Below are 14065 nucleotides of genomic sequence, written 5' to 3'. Positions count from 1 at the left end.
TCAATACTCTCTCTTTTCTGCTACATCTAATACTTTTATTAGAGGTAATAAAAAATGCATTTGGAACATTTAACATTATTTTATTTATGATCACACATCCTGTTTACACACTGACCTTCTTAAGATTGATTTTGCAGTCCAGCAGTTCAGTTTTCTGATGATCTAAAGGGACCTGACTGAGTCCAAATAGTTGCAGAAGTTACACAAATAAATTAAGAGGCCCCTAGATTTATACAAATGAGCTTGTCCCATTTTACAGTGAAGATAAAGAATGACCTGTCCACAACCAACCAGCGATGGATTCAGCGGCTGGGTTTCTATACGCAGCGTTGACCCACACAGGGTTTTCTCTATGGAAGAACCATTGGCTGAATAGCAGCTTTCAGAAGTGGGTGTAATGCTGGTGTCTCGTCGTCTCTGATTCGTGCGGTGCTCGATTCGTAGACCCTGTACTTGTTCCAAACTCCGCAGGTTTGATGCGTGCGGCGCTCGATTCGTAGACCCTGTACTTGTTCCAAACTCCGCAGGTTTTGAAATTCTCACTGTGGAGCTTTGACCAAGTCCAGGGGCAAAGACACCCAGATAACACCTGACCCACCCTAACACCTGACCCCAATACCTGACCCTAACATGTAACCTAAACCTAACCTACCCTAACACCTGACCCACCCTAACACCTGACCCCAATACCTGACCCTAACATGTAACCTAAACCTAACCTACCCTAACATGTAACCTACCCTAACACCTGACCCTAACACCTGACCCTAACACCTGACCCTAACACCTGACCCTAACACCTGACCCTAACACCTGACCCTAACATGTAACCTAAACCTAACCTACCCTAACATGTAACCTACCCTAACACCTGACCCTAACCTACCCTAACATGTAACCTGACCCTAACACCTGACCCTAACCTACCCTAACATGTAACCTGACCCTAACCCCTGACCCTAACCCCTGACCCTAACCCAGCTCTGGAGTCTGAGCCTCTATGCAGCTGTAAATGTGCAGTAAAGGAAGTGCAGGACATACTGGGTTCACTCACTCTGACTCCGAGGCTTTTACACACTGTGCACATTCCTGCCTTCACTCGTTTACCAGGACACTCATCTCACTAACTCTCCAGTATAGACATCAGTGCAGTGTAGACTCTCTATCGTTCTTGGGCCGAGCCCAGACAGCCTCACAGGAAAAGCAGACGTTCACCAGACGTCTGGCGCGTCGCCCACACCGCCGAGACGACTCCCGTCCCCGAGACCCAACTTCCCCCATCAAACCTGGACCGACGCAGGCAAGTTTCCACGGGCCCTGGGTCACCGGTCCTGTCCCTGGGTCGCCGGTCCTGTCCCTGGGTCGCCGGTCCGGTCCCTGGAGAGGGCAGATCCGCGTGGTCAGGCGTGTCCTCTGGGTGGGCTGTTCCAGGACTAGCGTGGTCAACAACAGAAGAGCGAGGCAGTGGAACGACCCTTGTGTGGATCTACTGCCCTCCGGAAACAAGACAAAGCAAAGCTTCACTGCCACACTCTGCTTCACCTTTGAGTATTTGGAGACAGATCAAGATGACCCCTATCAACCCCCTCCAGGAAAGACCCCAGCAATAAAGACCCTCTATCGCAGTGTTCAAAAAGTCCGGCCACTTCATCCTCCTGGCACCAAACAGAAACGTTACCGTTCACCGCCTAAATCGTTTTTCAAACAGCATCCTGGCGTGGCCCGCCTAAAGCACTTACCTGTTGCCAAGGCTAGAAGAAGTGGCCTTTTCACCGTACGAGGACGAGGACTGCGAGCGAGAGATGTGTGTATGTATAAACGTGAGGCAAAGAGGAACTGGGCTAGCAACCGACTCTCAGCCACTTCCTCATGCGAGACAATGCTCCCCCTATTACGGCTCAGAAGGGAAACGGGAAACACATGGACAGAACCAGCCGTGTGTGGGCATCTCTGTGCGTGTCTGTGTGTGTGTGTCCGTGTGTGTGCACATGGGCTCAAGTAAGAGTGCCATGTAAGGCAACGTTGGATTTTGCTCAAACGTACCTGTGACGGCCCTTCACGTGACCCCGCGTCTCTGTCTCCCTTGGAAGGCCGCTACGCCGAAGCTTCACCCCACAGCCAGGTGGAGATTACACAAGCCCTTGTGTGGCCGTGGAGAAGTTGCACTGTGTATCAGTCGATGTCTGATGTCAAGACAACCCATAGGCTGGGTAATTATGGGTAATGGACTGCTATCTGTGCTTGTGTAAAAACAGCAGCAGTGAAAAATTTAAAACACCAGACCACTACTAGGTCAGCGTGCCCTAAATATACGGTCAACCGTGGTCCTTTGGTTTGGGCTGACACACTTCCTGTGTGCTGCAGTTTCATCCAGGGCTTAAATACAGTCCAGTCAGGTGACTGTTTAAAACTTGATAAGGCTCCTTTTCAAACACCCTGAAAACAACTCGGTGTACTCGCATTTTTTTTCTAATAGTTTACTCAGTTTTATAGAATAAAAGGCCCAATTACATTTGATATTTTTCAGCAGAAGATTGAAAGACTCGTCAAGTTATGAGTGATTACAAATGACAGCAAAATGTTGTTGCTATAAATAGTAAGCCTAACCTTTCATTTTCAATTCCCATATTAAAAATCATTTTCAGGATTTGTATTGTTGGACTGAATAGTTGACATTGACATTGTTGGCATTTAGCAGACATTTATCAAGAATATCTTACCAAGGTGCTCAGTCTTCTGCCCACATGTATCTATACTAGCACCATAGTTCACAGTCAAAGACACCACTGGACTTGGAAGACAAACACAGCAATGCTGACACTTAGAAATCATTTCAAAATGAGCATATATGATACCAGTCAAACGGATGCTAGTGTAAAACTGCAGCGGTGTAAAGTCTAAATCTGTCAGTGTGATTATGGCACTTTTGATTATGAATATGAGGTACTAAATTGTATGCAATTCATGCGTCACCAGGAGAGGGCGCTAATCTGCCGTGTTTCCTGGCTCATACGCATGTAAGTAGAAACTTATTTTGAACTTCCTAGTACATAGCCTGCGCATTTTTAAAATCGCATTCTTGCTCTTATCTCACGTGTGCTAGGTAGCTTTTCACAAACCTGTGACCACCAGGCCCAGTGGAGATCTTGAACCGGAGCTTGTGGTTTATAAAGTTAAATGACGGTAGCTCTGCTAGAAAGCACATGGTGTTAGATTCGTCTAATTCTGCGAGCGTGTCACGTAGGCGCACAGGACCATGACGAGGGTGTGTTTGTTTAGTTTGTTGTGAGGCGTGACTGGGTTTTAATACTTGGGCATCTTATCCTGTTCAAACAGTACGCATAGCTACAAAAGTACGTTTAAGAATGCATTTATTACTGTAAACATGTTCCATGCACACTGTACAGCGGATGTAGAAAACATAACAGAAAAACGTTATTTTGGATCTTAATGACAAATACTTAAAAAATACGAAACCTGACATGAAAATACATAAAATTACCAAAGACAAATAAGTCACAAAACAGTGATATTACAAAGATTTATGCTTATTTAACAATGTAGGAATAATTTACATTTCACAGGTCCCTATTCTGTAAACATAATTGCATTTTCATACAATCTAACGTCAACATGGTAAAGATTATATAATATCAAACCATTTTGCAGTCAACACATATAGCCTCTTTTCTGAAAATTTTTTACAATATGAAACAAGTGTGCTTTTGTAACAAATACACTGAATAAAGACGTAAGTTTATTAATACACCTTGATCTATTGGTCATTACTTCACTGGCATCTACAGAAAAACAGCAAAAGAAAGGATCTTCAGATTTAAATATATTCATGTTTATTCTTATTTTCTTCACTTTTGCACCTGTTGTTCTGATGCAGACTGAATAAAATTTTTAGGAATTCTGGTAGTTGTAGTATTTGCCTTTAACTCCTCTTTGCTCAGCTGTTGCATCTTTTCCCCTGTTCAGCATCACATTTCATTCTGTTCCTCTTGCGGAAAGAGTAAAGCAGCGTGAAGTCCAGTGATGTCACAAAGGGAGTCGGAATGTTCGCTTCGAATGTCGTCTGCTGAGGAATCTTCCTTCAGTCACGGAACACGCCCTGGACCAATCGCTGCCCTCCTAGGCCAGTTCCAGAACGCCCCTCCCCATTGTCCCATGAGCACGTTAAGACACCGTGCAGCTGTTGGTCTTGTTCATGGGAGGCCGGAAGTTGGTGTCTTTGGGGAAGGTCTCCCTACGGCGCCTGAGAGCTGGGCTCAGGCGGCTGGGCAGGTTGGTTTGCTGGAGCAGCTCCTTGAACACCTCCACCACATTCTCGTTCTCCTTCGCGGACGCTTCCAGGAAGGTGTTGTTCCAGTCCAGCTCCACGGTGGACAGCACGTCGTCGGCGGGCACCTGCCGGTTCTCCTCCAGGTCCGTCTTGTTGCCGATCACCACCACGGGGGTGAACTTGTCCTGCTTCACCTCCAGGATCTCGTCCCGAAGGCTCTTGACCACCTCCAGGGACTCCGCGTCGTCGATGGCGTAGACGAGGGCGAAGCCGTCGCTGTTCTGGATGGAGAGCTTGCGCATGGCCGGGAACGGGTAGCTGCCGCTGGTGTCCATGATCTCCACGGTGACCTTCACGCCGGCGATCTCGTAGTCCTTGCTGTGGAGCTCCTCCACTGTCCGCCTGTGCTTGGGCTCGAACGTGTCCTGCAGGAAGCGCCGGATCAGCGCCGTCTTGCCCACGCCGGCCGCCCCCATGAACACCAGCCGCACCTGCGTCTTGTCCTTCACGTCCAGGGACATGCTGCCCGTCTGATTGGTCGGAGAGATGGCGGTCTGCTTGAGTTCACTCCTTTCTCCTTCTCCTTTGAGCGGGCTTGCACACGAGTTCTCCTCCACCCGAGTTCTCCCACTCCTGGTGCAGAGCTCTGTGTCTCTGTGTCTCTGTGTCTCTGTGTCTCTGTGTCTCTGTGTCTTCGAAATAGCAGCTTTTGCTGAGTCTTTGTTGACGGTGCTACAGGCTGTGCTCTTACTACAGACAGTTTTAGTGAAACAGCTCACAAATGTCTGAGTCTCATAGCTGGTGCTGCCTCCCTTTTTATATATACTCCGCTGTCTCCAAAGCCCTGCCCTCTGACTCCTCTCAGCGAATCAGTGAATGGCAGTCTGAGAGACCAGTCAGCGCGCCTCATGCAAATTTCTCACAGAACGTGTTCTGACAGGCTGGAGTACGTGTTTGTAGGAGTGTGTGTATAAAATATAGGTCCACTCAATCATAGAAAAATAGCCACATTTGCTGCATACAGCGTCTCCTCATAACAAACACTTTACCCTGCAAGTTGTCCTATCTGCCCTGTCTGTCCTATTTGCCCTGTCTGTCCTATCTGTCCTATCTGTGCTGCATTTTACAATAAGGGGACAATAGCAGAAATCAGGGATCTGCCCCCTGGTCTTCATCTGCTCTCCTTTGAGTGAATCTATTGACCAGCAACAATGCGAAAACATTTTTGAACAAAGCAAAAGAGATCTCCTCCCTCCCCGTCATCACACAATGCCCCCCCTTCAACCCCATCATGCACTGCCACACACAGCCCCCCCCTTCAACCCCATCATGCACTGCCACACACAGCCCCCCCCCCCCCCCCCCCCCCCCCCCCCCATCTCTGCTCCCAATGAGCTGTACCAACAATCTGGCTCCAGCAGATCCCAGGAGCAACATCTCTGTCCTGAACATGAGCAGGAGGGCAGGAGAACCGTGTTGTGAGAGTCAGGACAGCAGCTTCAGGCTTCAGATCATCACAGACCCTGAATGATCTAAAATGATCACCCAAGCTCCACTGCAAAAACGTCAAAGAGGCTGATCTATGACCTCTGACCCCTTGATTGTCTTCTCTCTCTATTGGCCTATCTCGCTGACTTTCTCTCTCTCTCTCTTTCTTGTTCTCTCTCTTTTCTTCTCCATTCATTCCTCCATCAAAAGTTCAATATTTGCGCTCTGTATTCTAGGGAAAATGAGGGAGCAGGCTACACTCCTTGTTGTAAAATGTGGTTTATAACGTGCAAGATCCACTGACGATAATAATCGTAGAACGTAAACAGACAGCACTCGTATAATATACAAATATTTATTATAGGCTGTAGGACATCAACAGGAACGTAGCAGGCTAACGCTGTAGCGTTTGTGTCGATGCCCAAGTTTCTACACTCTGTACTTTACCTGGAAAAGGTGTAATGTGTGTTACAAATGTTTGGAAAGAAAGAAACAATTTATAGAGTAAATTATAACAGACATTTTAATAGAAATATTAAAAAAGTGAATTCAAATGTAGCAAAATTTATTGTCAAGAACATACTTTGTAAATGCAGTTAAACAATTTGAATCATCCAACACTCATTCCACCAGTTTAGTGCAGAATTAAACTCTCTCCTGGATCAGCCTGCAACTTTTTGCCTTGTAAATGCTTGAGCATGTCAAGAAGAACATGTGAGAAAGCCCACACAGGCAACGCTTGCAAAGGTCAACGCTTGCAAAGGTCAACGCTTGCAAATGGCACTGCTTGTAAAACATTCATGCATTAATCCCCTCCAAGTTTACTCATGGACTCAGGCCCAATTTGTGCTGCTGCGTTCTGTGTGTGTGTGTGTGTGTGTGTGTGTGTGTGTGTGTGTGTGTGTGTGTGTGTGTGTGTGTGTGTGTGTGTGCGCGCATGCATGTGTGTGTGTGTGTGTGTGTATGTGTATATGTGTGTGTGCGTGTACACGTGTGTGTGTGTATGTGTGTGTGTGTGTATATGTGTGTGTGCGCGCGCACACGTGTGTGAGTGTGTGTATATGTGTGTGTGTATATCATGCAGTCATGGTCCTGTGGTAGGGAACTGGTCTTGTGAGGGTCGTGGGTTCGATTCCCAGACCTGAGGCCATGACTGAGGTGCCCTTGAGCAAGGCACCTAACCCCAACTGCTCCCCAGGCGCCGGGTTAGGGCTGCCCACCGCTCTGGGCACGTGTGATCCACAGCCCCCTAGTAATCACTAGTGTGTGTGTGTGTGTGTGTGTGTGTGTGTGTGTGTGCGCGTGTGTTCTAATTGCACAGATGGGACACAGACAAATTTCGATTGCGGCAAAAAATCACAATTGACAAATATAGCACATTTCATTTTGTGTGTGTGTGTGTGTGTGTGTGTGTGTGTGTGTGTGTGTGTGTATGTGTGTGTGCTCTGTACTTTGCAATGCTGTGTTTCTGGCCCTGGACATTTTTGGCTGATCCATCCAACCTGTTGACTGTGGATTCATGGTTCAGCTGAGCAGATATCATAGGAATATTAGACCAATATTAGACCTGGAGATACACGCACATGTAACTCCAATAACTCACGTCTCCTCCCAGAGTGGCTGCAGGTCTCCTTCATAACATGGAGAGACATGACTGCAGGCTCAGCCGTTTGGACCAGGGAACAGTACGAAACAAGCAGAGGTGAATATACCCGCTTCTGGTTGTCATGGTTACTCCTTTGCCCATGCGGCAAAACCCACTTTGCTCATGAGTGGTAGCTTTCCAAAGAAAAGAGAGAGGGAGAGAGAGAGGGAGAGAGAGAGGGAGAGAGGGAGGGAGAGAGAGAGGGATGGAGAGAGAGAGGGAAAGAGAGAGAGAGAGAGGGAGAGGATCATGGCTAGTGACAGACTGCAAAGCACAGAGAGAAGAACAGACAGACAGACGGAAAGACAGACAGACAGACAGTCAGACATTGTGCTATAAATGTGTGATAGTTATAAATATCATATTGAGAAGATTCTCTCTAGACCAGAGTAGCCTTAACACCATAATCCTCATTATAATGGTAAAGATTATTGCTTGTGGCACTAAATGTATGTTCTGTCCTATTTCCTGTCCTTGGTTTTCATATTTTAAGTGCTCTAGTTGGGCAGCTAGATTGTTACCATCTTGCCTTTCCCTCCAAATCCAGGATCAAAGTTTAGTCTTATTGCATCTTACTACAGAACATGGCAGTTTCTAAGGAAAGACTGAGAAATTTGGAAATGTTTACACCTGTACCACACACACACACACACACACACACACACACACACACACACACACCTGCTTCCAGTGTATCCTATCAGCTCCAACATCTGCATGTACTGATATGGAAGCGCCTGTGTATCGTCCTATCACACGAGCGGTGGGCGTGTCTTCAGCACCTGTTTCGCCCTGCAGGACAGGTCAGGGAACCTCTCTATTCACACACACATTTTCCCCATCCTTATCTCTCCTGTGCCACTTACCGAAATTCTGATATGGAAATGTCGTGTGTTCTGACAATGCAATGCAGTGATTATTCCGATGTCAAACAAACCTGAGTGCTTTATGTGCTTGGGGAATCAAATCGTCTTCGGGACCTTTCCCGTAAAAGAGGAACAGACACGTGTGTGCAGGACCTTCCAGTGCTGCCAGGATGTTGTCGCTTGTCCTCCTGGGACAGCGACCCCTGGTGGCCTCATGATGCACTTGTCTGACTTCTGCACCTCATGACAACTGGGACAGAACACAAACACACAGATGGGCTCATCTGTAAAACACAACTTTACTGCAGTTTGCTTGGATTGACTGAATGTAATCCATTTTTACCCCATAGATCCTTTGTAGACCATAGATTACACTATTTACACACCCACAATTACTATATAATCTTGCTTAAATGGAATCATCCTGAATTGGAGTTGGAAATTATATTAACAGATGTATTTGATGATGCCAAAACCTGATCTGGATTTACACTGAGTGTGTACACTTTACACTGAGTGTGTACAGTACATCCCTACAGACATCTGTCAATCTCTCCCTCCATCCATTTATTAACTCTTATATCCATGTATCCATCCAAATGTGTGTAAAAGGTGAATTTTATCCATCATGTTTGCTGACACAACCAGTTTAATCCTCTACACTTGATCTGTGAGGCTTTGTGACTGGTCTTTTAAATCCTCTCTCTCTCTCTCTCTCTCTCTCTCTCTCTCTCTCTCCTCTCTCCCTCCCTCTTTTTTCATTCATTGTGGATTTCCGGCTGTTCAGGACGTTTTACCTTCTGTCTCTACTGTAGAGCAGTAATGGTGTCAGCAGCATCTCATTTCCCTCCCAGGATACAACCACCTGTGTTCAGTTCTCATTGAGTCCTGACCTGTGACAGCGATGCCATGATGGGGCACCTTATAAATCCACACTAATGCAGAATGTGACATTCCCACATTTATTAATACATCCTTCTGTGTTACTCTTACCGTGGTCTAAACTACTATTCACAGCATGCCACAGCAATTCTTGCCACCTTTGGAAGAAATATCAGAGATGTACGAGACCTAAAAACGAATGTATAGTCTTATTAGTTTGTTGTATGCACACATTCAGTCCTCACTCTATGACACCAATTTGTGCAATTGTCCAATTTGTCATTAGCACAGTGCTTTGCAATTTATTGTGATCTTTAAATTGTTTAAGCAGTGCCGGAAGACAAATATGATTATTTTTAGATTCTGACATTGGGACGACCGCTGGTTTTAGGGTGACCTCTCGGAACACAGCCTGACAAACAGACCTGAGCAATCAAGCTAATGGCCCCTGGCAATCATCCGATCAGATGACACCCTGTTTACAACTGGTAAGAATGTTTACTTTGGAGAGAGAGGGAGATGGAGAGAGAGGGAGACGAAGAGAGAGGGAGACGGAAAGAGAGGGAGACGGAGAGAGAGGGAGACAAAGAGAGAGGGAGACGGAGAGAGAGGGAGACGGAGAGATAGGGAGACGGAGAGATAGGGAGAGAGAGAGAGGGAGAGAGAGAGAGAGAGAGAGAGAGAGAGAGGGAGGGAGAGAGAGAGGGAGGGAGAGAGAGAGAGGGAGACAGAGAGAGGGAGAGAGAGGGAGGGAGACAGGCCTGAGGGGTCATCTGTGGCAGTGGTGTGGGAGGAGGGGCCGTAAGTGGTGACTGTCGTCTCATATTGGTCATGAGGACACGAGACAAAGAGAGGACAGGCGTGGAGGACAAGACGGGAAGGACAAGAAAGAACAAGAGAATTAGGAGTCCGTGAGGAGGCGGCCATATTGGCTCACAGATGAGTATAGTGAATTAAGTAAGAAAGGAGATAGAAAGAGAAGAGAGAGATAGAGAGAGATGTATATAGAGAAAGAGGTAATGAAACGTGGTCCTGTGTTCAGTTACATTTCACATATTGGCTAGAAATATACTGTGTGTGTAGCTGAGATAAATTTATTTTGTTGTTAAAATGTTCAACTAAAATGAACTTCACAAAAATCCTCATTTTCTGTCAGTTACTGTATGTTATTTTTGTTTAATTAAATTTTCTGACCATCTTTGGTTCCCCTTGAACCTGTTGTAGTTGGGGCACTAAATGGTGTCGCAATCCGCGTGAGCACATGTAATCGGGTTTTACCCATGTGCGTCAGAAGCATAGTGGATGCTGTACGGGTAAGACCCATTATTCGCTATCGCTGGCATTAGTAATGCTAAACGTTTTAGCATCAAGCTCAAAATAATATCTTTGATATAAACTCGAGGAGATATTAAAACACTAAACAATGTCGAGATGTATGAGTGAAATTTGGCGATGTATAATGTGTTTGTATATATTTTTTTTTGCGATTGCGGTACAGAGTGGAAAAAAAACGTCGATTGCTGTGTGCTCATTTTGCCCCATGCTGTATTTTTACAGGTATGTTGTGTTGAGTTAACTGAACGCAGAGACTTGTACACTATACGGTCACAGGCCAAACTTTATTCATGTTTTATTTGAATACATTTGTTTGTTGCTGTCTTTGTATGGGTAGTTCGTAATGTACAGCTGGTGTACTCATGAACCATGTAACAGGGTATTCTCCATGTGTGTGAGAAGCATAGTGGATGCTGTACGGAGTGGAAAAAAAACGTCGATTGCTGTGTGCTCATTTTGCCCCATGCTGTATTTTTACAGAATAAACCTGTAGTTGTCTGCACCTGGCTTGTGTTTGCCTGCTCCTTGGATCATCGCGATACTGAGTCTGCTACATAAAACTGGTGCCGTGACCCGGATTTCCTCTGATCAGCCGCTGCCGATCGCCGGGGACAACAGCGTGAAAGCCAAGACGTCGAGCAGGAGGCCAGTGGAGACACTCTAGTACTGTTTAGTGATAGTTAATTTTAGTAGCCTTCCCACACACATAATTTGAGTTGTGTGTATACATTGTTCATTTCCTCTCTGCCTTTTCTGCTTTCATCTAATTTTGCTAGTTATTTCTATTTTATTTTTGTTAGAGGGTTCATGCACATGTAATATGGCGAGTAGGGAGCCTAAGTGGTACGATGTCAGTACACCAGTCATTGGTAGGGGTAGAGGGTTAGTCACTACAGCCGAGCGTGCTGAGAGTAAGGCCAGAGTTTTATCTTATGGTAACTCCTCAGAGCTAGAATCCACTTCTGTTAGGGAGCCTGCTATGCCTATGTTCTCAACTCCCTCCATGAGTAAAGATGACAATACACAGCAGTTGTTTGAGCTAATCGGAGAGTTAGGGAGCCGGATTGGAGACTCCGTAGTTAACCGGTTGATAGCCAGCCAGACCCCAGTGATCCAGACACAGTCAGTGGCACCAGACACGCCTGGAGCTGGACCTTCTAGCACCACTCTTGACCTTTCCAGACTAAATGTAGTTGTTAAATCTGATTTTAAAGAGCCACTCATGTTCCGTGGCGATGGGTCTGATAAACATAACATACAAGAATGGATAGAGATGATGGAAGCATACTTACATAAGCGTAGTTGTACTCGCGCTCAGCAGATAGATGAGATTTTAGGCCATTTAGCGGGACGGGCCAAGAGCATTGTCAAAGTAGGACTGAAAAGTAGTTATCCCCTTGATGCGGACATCCATGCCGAGACAATTTATGATGTCTTGAGACGTTATTTTAGTGAGAGTCCTGGATCTTGCCTGCCGTTAGCTGACTTTTATGCTACTCGGCCCAGTCCTAATGAGAGCCCTGTAGACTTTTGGGTCCGGTTAAACATTGCAGCTGAAGCAGCTGACAACCACTTGCGTAGACAGGGAAGCAAGATGGAAAATATGAACTCAGAAATTGCAATGATGTTCATTAGGAACTGTCCTAATTCAGACCTCTGCAGTGTCTTCAAGTGCAAGCCTATCAGCAAATGGACAGTTATGGAAATCCAGGAGGCTATTGATGAACACCAGCGAGAAAGATATGCTAGGAAGGTGTCTCACACTTCAGGCCCAAACTGTGCAGTAAATGTAGCGTCAGCTCTCATGGCCGAACCCCACGTAACAAACCAAGAGGAGTGTGTAGGGATAAGTGCCCAGTTGTGCATTCCCAGCAATCAAGCTAAAGCAAAGGAAACCGTGTCAGACTCCAGTACTTTAGAGCGAGTGCTTAAGATGTTGGAGACAGTACTGGAACGCACCAACCAGCCTCCTAATGCAGTAGACAGGTCTGAAGCAGTGCCCTGGATGCGGTCTTCCCCTTGTCGTGTTTGTGGGGAGAAATCACATTCTACTCGTGCACACTGCATGAAAGAAAGGCGTTGTCTAGCATGTTTAGAAACCGGACATCTAAAACGAGAATGTACTAGGAGCTCTTTCCCTGCCACGCAGCAAAACACTAGTCAGCGTCAGGGAAACTGACAAACTCGCATTTGAGAGGGGACAATGTGAGTGAGAATATTCAATCCCTCAGTTACGAAGAAATTTTGACCACTTACGAAGAGAACCGTGCATCTGTCACGGGTGGTAAAATGATTTTGTTTCAAAACGTTGCCAGCCTAGAAAGAGCTGACAGTCTATTCTATACTGACGTGCTTGTGAATGATGAAGTGTCCCTGCGGGCCCTACTCGATAGTGGCTCCATGACGTGCACAATGAACGAGTTAGCTGAACAAGAACTCAAAAATGTTGCATCTTTGCTTGGTCTTAAGAGGTCAGAGGCAGATGTTACCCTCATCGGATGTGGAGGGGTCAAAGTTCAACCCAAGTGCATGTACCAGCTGAAGATGGAAGTGTATGGCTACACTGTTAGTGTGCCCACATTGGTCGTCCCAGGGCAGCAGGATCACCTCATACTCGGCACAAATGTTATAAAGTATCTCATTGGCCAACTCAAGCAGAGTCCTGCATATTGGCGTGTTATGAACAGACCAGAGACCACAAACGAGCTTGAAATAGAGCAGTTTTTGAACATGCTGTCCGGTCTTAACAGATGGAAAGGGGACAAAATTCCTGACGTGGTGGGAACTGTCAAGCTAACACCCGCTGTCACATTACTGCCAAGGCATGAACACCTTGTGTTGGGAAAATTACCGGCTGGCTCACCTATCTCTGCTGGGAGCACCATACTGGTCGAACCGCCAAGATCCCCCACTCATAAAAAGGATGTGATAGTAGGGAAGGTTATAGCATCTATGAGTGGTGACGGATGGGTCCCCATGCGCATTCTGAATCCTTCTGATAAACCTGTGAGGTTAAAGAGAAACTCTAAGGTAGCTGACGTCTTCCCCTGTATAGCACTGGAGGACCTCGATTTGAACCCTGAGAGAACATCAGAGGAGGGGATAAAAGTGCAGACTCAGGCAGCACATGCTGCAAGCAATGGTGGTTCTGACTGCAGGCTCCAAGACGCTTTAAAGAAGCTTGGCCTGGGTGATTTAGACATTGAGTCATGTGAAGTGTCGTCCTTCTGGAAGTCCCAGCTTTTCTACCTAATTCAGAAGTATGAGGACGTTTTCTCAAGACACAAGCTGGACTGTGGGAAGGCCAAAGACCTAGTCCACCGCATCCATCTATCTGATGCACGTCCTTTCCGTCTGCCGTACCGTCGTGTTCCTCCTGCGCAATATCAAAAGTTGAGGCAGGTGCTTTCAGACATGGAAGAACGAGACATCATAAGAAGGTCTTGCAGTGAATGGGCATCCCCCCTTGTGCTTGTATGGAAAAAGACAGGAGATCTGCGCATATGCGTAGACTACCGTTGGTTAAATGCACGTACAGTTAAGGATGCCCATCCGTTACCC

The 14065-nt window shown here is 46.3% G+C and overlaps 1 pseudogene; it reads right to left on the bottom strand.

The window, feature by feature from the left end:
• Positions 1-3354: 3354 nt before the first annotated feature.
• Positions 3355-5084, bottom strand: LOC143521096 (GTP-binding protein Rhes pseudogene; annotated as a pseudogene).
• Positions 5085-14065: the final 8981 nt, after the last annotated feature.

Source organism: Brachyhypopomus gauderio, chromosome 8 (genome assembly GCF_052324685.1).
Source record: "Brachyhypopomus gauderio isolate BG-103 chromosome 8, BGAUD_0.2, whole genome shotgun sequence".
NCBI classification, from domain to species: Eukaryota; Metazoa; Chordata; class Actinopteri; order Gymnotiformes; family Hypopomidae; genus Brachyhypopomus; species Brachyhypopomus gauderio.
This window is presented reverse-complemented; position numbering and strand designations above follow the sequence as displayed.